Source organism: Lathyrus oleraceus, chromosome 5, assembly GCF_024323335.1.
Source record: "Lathyrus oleraceus cultivar Zhongwan6 chromosome 5, CAAS_Psat_ZW6_1.0, whole genome shotgun sequence".
Taxonomy (NCBI): domain Eukaryota; kingdom Viridiplantae; phylum Streptophyta; class Magnoliopsida; order Fabales; family Fabaceae; genus Lathyrus; species Lathyrus oleraceus.
The window spans coordinates 495813881-495821550 of NC_066583.1; positions in this window are offsets into that span (position 1 = coordinate 495813881).

Sequence of the window (7670 nt, forward strand, 5' to 3'; positions counted from 1 at the left end):
AAGATCTTCAAGTGACTGAATAGTCCTCTCCGTTTGACCATCAGTTTGCGGATGATATGCTGAACTCAAACGCAACTTCGTACCCAAAGCACTTTGCAAACCTTCCCAAAATCTCGAAGTGAACCTCAGATCTCTATCCGAAACAATACTCGACGGTATACCATGCAAACACACAATTCTCTCGATGTACAACTTAGCAAGTCTCTCCATTGAATAATCCATTCTCATCGGAATAAAATGAGCACACTTCGTCAGCCTGTCCACAACGACCCAAATCGCCTCACAAATACTCGATATTCTTGGTAAGCCCAAAACAAAATCCATAGAGATACTATCCCACTTCCACTCGGGGATAGATAACGATTGCATCAAACCAGACGACTTTTGATGTTCAATCTTTGACTTTTGACAAGTCAAACATGAATACACAAATTCCGCTACATCCTTCTTCATACCTTGCCACCAAAACATCTTCCTCAAGTCTTGATACATCTTAGTAGCACCAGGATGAATACTCAGACCACTTCTATGCCCTTCCTCAAGAATCCTCTTTCTCAAATCCATACCATCCGGAACACACACTCGATCACGACACCTCATGATACCATTCTCATCAATCCGAAAGTCACCACCTTTACCTTGGTTAATCAATGTCATAACATCGACTAACTTCAAATCTGACCTCTTACCTTCTCTAATCTCGTCAAGAATGTCACACGTAAGCTTCAACATCCCAAGCTTAACACACGAAGACGTCGCTTCACAAACCAAACTCAAATCCCTAAATTGCTCCAACAATTCAAACTCTCGCATCATCAACATAGACATATGCAATGACTTCCTACTCAATGCATCGGCTACAACATTCGCCTTCCCAGGATGATATTTCAAACCAAAATCATAATCCTTCAAGAATTCCAACCATCTCCTTTGCCTCATATTCAATTCTTTATGATCGAACAAGTACTTCAAACTCTTGTGATCACTAAACACATCAACCTCGATCCAAACAAGTAATGTCTCCAAAGCTTCAACACAAACACAACGGCGGCCAACTCTAAATCATGCGTCGGATAATTCTTCTCATGAACCTTGAGTTGCCTCGAAGCATAAGCTACCACTTGCCCCTTTTGCATCAGAACATCTCCCAAAGCCCAACAAAGAAGCATCGCAATACACAACGAAGGTTTCTAACAGACCCGGTAAAGTCAAAATAGGAGCTGTAGTCAATCTTCTCTTAAGCTCTTGAAAATTCGCTTCACACTGCGAAGTCCAAATGAAAGCTTGACCCTTCCTAGTCAACTGCGTCAACGGTAACGACAACTTAGAAAATCCCTCAATGAACTTCCTATAATAACCAGCCAAACCAAGGAAACTTCGAATCTCAGCAACAGACTTAGGAGCTTCCCACTGAGATACAACTTCGATCTTCGTAGGATCCACAGAAATCCCACCGCTCGAAATCACATGTCCAAGAAAACTCACTTCACTCAACCAAAATTCACATTTAGAGAGTTTAGCAAACAACTTCCTCTCTTTCAACACCGATAACACAACCTTCAAATGCTCTGCATGATCCTCTTCGCCCTTGGAATAAATCAATATATCATCGATGAACACAACTACAAACTTATCCAGATAATCATGAAAGATTCTATTCATATACTCCATAAATACACCAGGTGCATTCGTCACCCCAAAAGGCATCACGGAGTACTCGTAGTGACCGTACCTTATCCTAAAAGCAGTCTTCTGGATATCCTCAGCCTTTACACGAATCTGATGATACCCAGACCTCAAATCAATTTTGCTAAACACACAAGCTCCAACCAGCTGATCCATCAGATCGTCAATCCTCGGAAGTGGATATTTGTTCTTAATCGTCACTTTATTCAGTTGTCTATAATCAACACATAATCTCATAGAACCTTCTTTCTTCTTGACCAATAGCACAGGTGCACCCCACGGCGACACACTAGGACGAATAAACTTCTTCTCGAGTAAGTCTTCAAGTTGACTCTTCAACTCTTTCAACTCAGAAGCGGACATTCGATAGGGAGCCATCGATACAGGACTAGTTCCTGGAACTAAATCAATCGAAAACTCGACCTCTCGTTCCGGCGGTAAATCACTTATATCTTCCGGAAATACCTCCGCAAATTCACAAACTATTGGCAGTTCTTCGATCATCCTCTTCTCCCGAATATCCAAAGTTGCCAACAACATAAACAACTCGGCACCATCTTGCACCGATTCATCAACTTGCTTAGCAGACACACACCAATCTTCCTTAGCATCAACCTCAGGAAAAATAACCGTTTTCTCGAAACAGTTGATATACACCCGGTTAACTTTTAACCAATTCATACCCAAAATCACGTCGAGTTTCTCTAACGGAAGACAATTTAAATCAACTCCAAAATCCCTACCAAATCTACTCAATGGACAATTCAAACACACATAGGAAGTAGAAATAGAACCCATAACAGGTGTATCAATAATCATACTTCTACGCATATCAGATAATATGAGATTCAGCCTCTTAGCACAATCCAAAGAAATGAAAGAATGTGTTGCACCGGTATCAATAATGGCAATCAAAGGTGTACCATTAATAAAGCACGTACCTTGGATTAGTCTATCATCGGTAGTGGTCTCCGCACCAGACAATGCAAACACCTTTCCCTTCACTTGCTCCTTCTTCGGCTTATCACATTGCGAACTAATGTGACCTTTCTCACCACAGTTGAAACAAGTTACGTTCGAACCAACCCTACACTGGTTTGCTCTGTGACCCATCCTGCCACAATTGAAACACTTCCCAGAATCTCTACTACACTCTGTAGCACGATGGCCTTCCACACCACATTTGAAGCACTTAAGTGGAATAGAAGATACTCCCCCACTTGGCTTCTTGCCAACACTAGATTGTCTCCTCTTGTCATCATATGGTTTTCCCCGATCTTGGTTTTTCCCCTTCAGACTCTTGTAGACAGAAGCACTCTCCCTACTATCCTCGTCATAAATCTGGCTCTTGTTAACCAATTCGGTAAAACGAGTAATCTGTTGGTAACCAATGGCCTTCTTGATATCATGTCTCAAGCCATTCACAAACTTCAAACATTTAGATCTCTCAGCATTAGCAGTATTGTAATGAGGACAATACTTGATAAGCTCCTGAAATTTAGCAGCATAATCAGCAACGGTACCATTTCCTTGCTTCAATTCAAGGAACTCCACCTCTTTCTTCCCATGACAATCTTCTGGGAAATAGTTCTCCAAGAAGGTATCACGGAAAAGAGTCCAAGTAAATTCAATGTTGTCTTCTTTGAACCTCTGAAGAGTGTTATTCCACCAATCTTCAGCTTCCTTCTCAAGCATATGGGTACCAAACTGCACTTTCTAAGCATCAGTACAGTTCATGACTCTGAAGATCTTCTCAATTGCTTTCAGCCAAGCTTGAGCTTTCTCAGGTGCATACTCACCCTCAAAGATAGGAGGATTGTTCCGCTGGAATCTCCCCAAAGCACGGAACTCATCATCATCTCCCTTTTGGTTACCAGCATTCGCATTCGCTTGATGGGCATTCGCTTGATGGATCTATCCCATGGATTCAGCCAGCATCCTCAGCGCCTCAGCAATGGCATCGTCATTCCTGCCTGCAACCATTGTCCTAACAACCCAAAACATCAAACAAACAGTATCGATCATGTCAGATACACAAATCAAATACCACGGAAAACTTACTACTATTGACCAACTGGTCGACCATGCTCTGATACCACTTTGTAACACCCCTTTTTCTACCCCAAATTATTTAACATATAGTCAGAGTAAATAAGCACGCATATAAAGAAAAGGGCGTCACATCGACGTTTTCGAAATTTAAAACTTTCAAAAACCAACAATACACCTGGTCATTCAAAATAACACATTTCATTCAACATGAATATTCAAGCAATATGCGTTCGCAGCGGAAAATAAAGAATACTCATGTAATTCATAATATGATCCATGTCCCATACCATGATCATCTCTCAATAATCACTTCAAAAAAAATAAAACAATTAATGACGTAAAGCATATCAAAATAAGATATGAGTTCAATACCACTAATCTACCCAGTGTTACATGACCAGAGCATTGACTCATTACCTAATTTTAAACTAAATATGGAAACTCTCCAACTATTCTTGAGCGAGCTACCGTCCACCTACTCCAGCAATACTACTCTGTAGTATCTGCACGATACCCATGTAAAGGTAACATTCAAACAGAAAGGGTGAGAATTCCAAATCATTATGAAATAGCATAATAAGGCACAATGAATTAAAACAACAATTCAAGAATTCATCACACTTTGTATTATTATATCACTGATATTAACAAACAATCATCTCACATGCTTCAAACATGCATCACACCCACATCAATACATGCATTCAATGATCACATAACTATAAACGACTCGATGCAAGACAATGTGAATCCATGCATGTGGTACCTCAATGTGAACTCAAAGTTTCACCGCTTTCCGATTCAATATCTAGAATCCAAGCCACGCTTTCGATCCGGACAAGACCAAAGCCCTACGTCTGTTTCCAATAAAGGATCACCGCTTAATACTACGCCTAATCCCAATTAAGGATTAACGTCTGCTACGTCTGTTTCCAATGAAGGATCACCGCTTAAATACTATGCCTAATCCCACTTAAGGATTAACGTCTGCTACATCTGTTTCCAATGAAGGATCACCGTTTAACCACTTCCACAATGAAGTCAACCATGCTATGAATGAATGCACACATACCAACACATATGCAATTAAGACCATCTATATACCGTCTTAACATCCCACATATCACCATGACTCACAATTGGTACATATACACATTCATCACAACACATCAATTATGATTACATATACACATCCATAACCATAAATCATTCACAATTCAATAATAGTATACATACACATTCATACAATATATTATTCACCAATATAGGCCAATCATCAAATATGTACACATAGACTTCATTCCAAAACGCACACAACATTTAAATATCAATTTTTCACTTTTCAAACAGTGTTAACCGGTTAACGCCCTGGGTTAATCGGTTAACGCAAAACAGAATGCGCTTCTTGGCAATTTTTAACAGTGTTAACCGGTTAACGCCCTGGGTTAACCGGTTAACGCAAGACAGAATGCAAATTTTTTAATATCGCATCAGTGTTAACCGGTTAACGCCCTGGGTTAACCGGTTAACGCAAAACAGAAAGCTGATCCTGCGCTAACACGAAACAGAATGCAGATTTCCCCGCATTTTTCATCGTTGGAGGACTTCCGGACCTCCGATTTCGATTCCGTAAAAAGCTACACGTTCAGAAAATTATGACTCATCCAATTATATATTCATTCACAGTTTTAGCATAATTTAATCATCAAAATTCAAGAGTATTTATCAAGACCTAATAATTCCAAAACCATGTCAATTAAAGATTTCAACCTAAATCATGTTCCTACCCATTGACCCAATCATACTAACCCATAATAATAAGGATTTCCCCCCTTACCTTGTCAATTTGATGGAAACCTTGACTCCTCTCGCTTTTCCTCTCCTCTTTCTCTATTGCCTTCAGTGCTCAAGTGAATTCTAATTCTTACTTCCTTCACTCTTACTATTTATAATAGTATTCTAGTTGGGCTTAAATCATCTAATTTAATCACTAGGGCCAATAATACCTAATATTTAAATACCTCTATTTAAATTTAAATAATTAACCACTCACTATGCAACCAATTTAATTAATTAATTCAATTATTTACTTATTTCTTATATCCACTAGATAATGAATTAATACACCAATTAATTAATTAGCACTCCACATAATTAAATTAAAATTATAATAATAATAGTATAATAATTCAATACTAAAAAAAATGGGTTGTTACACCTGGGGCACGTTTTTATCTAACGATCTCTTTTGCAGGTGCTGTTAGATATTTTCGCTCACTTGCAGGTCGTGATGTGAAGCCTTTTTGACAAGAGATCCCCGTGGAGTCCAATCAGGGACGAGGGATTGAAGAATGGTGAAAAGACGGCGAGAAACGTACGACGATCCTGGATATTAATCAAGAAGACTCTTCAAAGTCCGAGGACTGGAAAGTTTGTATAAATCCAAGGAGTTCGATCTCCGTCGAGTACGGAGGAGTCGAGAATACAAGGTGATGAATCAGAAAAGTCCAAACGAGTTTGGGAGTTCTCAAAAGTGGAAAGCTGACACTGGAGTTGGATGGTGAATACCAGGGTTCGACGAGTCGACAGGTGTTCTGTGCCAGATATTCCTTGTTTCCCCAAGCAGAGTTGGGATTGTTACCTCCTCAGCAGATTCGAGGTCTATGTCTTCCCTAGCAGGGTCGGGATGGTTATCTCCCCAGCAGGTTTGAGATCGGTGTTTCCTTAGCAGCCAGGCCTGAAGGTTACTATTTCCCCAGTGGAGGTGTCCGTTGCTGGCTTTTCCCCAGCATGTCAAAAATTGTTGTTTTCCCCGCAGAATGCGTGGGTGGTTTCTTCCCCAGCGAAGTCCCCAAGTGGATCGGGTTCAGTGGAGGTCATCCTTGGTAAGGGTGGTCCTTTCCCCAGCGGCAATGCTATTCCCCAACAGGGTGGAGGTTGGAGTGTTGTTGAGTTCCTCAGCAGAGTGCCTCGAGCTCCCCAGAAGACTCCCTTGAGGGGGATACTGTTTATGCATTCATCATGTAGATAAGCATGGCATATTGCATACCTAATTGCGTAGCATTTCCATAGTTATGGAGCATTACGCTAAAAAATAATGCATGAGCATTGCAAGCATAAGCTAGTCTCAAGCCATGGTTACCTTTGAGATTTGGTTTCGCCAGTGGGTGAAGATGCTACTCAAGCCGTGGTTACCGTTTGAGAAGTGGTTTCGCTAGTTGGAAGATCAGCATCAGCATTGCAAGCATCAGTTACTCGAGCCGTGGTTACCGCTTGGGAGTTGGTTTCGCCGGATGGTGAAGATGTTACTCCGAGGAGTTTAGCATCATGGTGTTGGGTCAACCATATTCCCCAGTAGTGCGATACTGGAGGAGATTTCTGTCGTGCGAGGTAGAAGTTGGAAGATGTTACTCTGAGGAGTTTAGCATCATGACGTTGGAGTAACAATGTTCCCTAGTAGTGCGATATTGGAGGAAATTTTTCTATCGGGCGGAGATGGAAATAAAATCAAAGAACGTTACGCGATCAGCGCAAAAATACATTTCAATTGGAGAAAGGGAAGTGTTGCGGCATTTTCTGGAGAACGGGGTTCAAATAGAGATTGGAGTTGAAGATTATATCCGGGATGAGGTCCTCAGGAGTGTCTTCTGATCATGTGTCATCTTAGACTTTGGCTGAGGCCAACAGAGGTCGTTATGGGTGTCTTCTGAGGAAGAGATGCACATGTTACCTTCCTTTCGTGAAGGTGTACCCTCTGATATGTCACCATCAGAGTGGTGTTTTGGTGTTATTTCCGATGTTGCCAGCGGAATTATCACAAGAAAATGGAGAAAGGGGTTCAAATGGAGAGGAGGAGATGTTGGGCATTTTCTGGAGAGCGGGGTCCAAATGGAGAAAGGGAGACACATGGTGTTTTCTGGAGAACGGGGTTC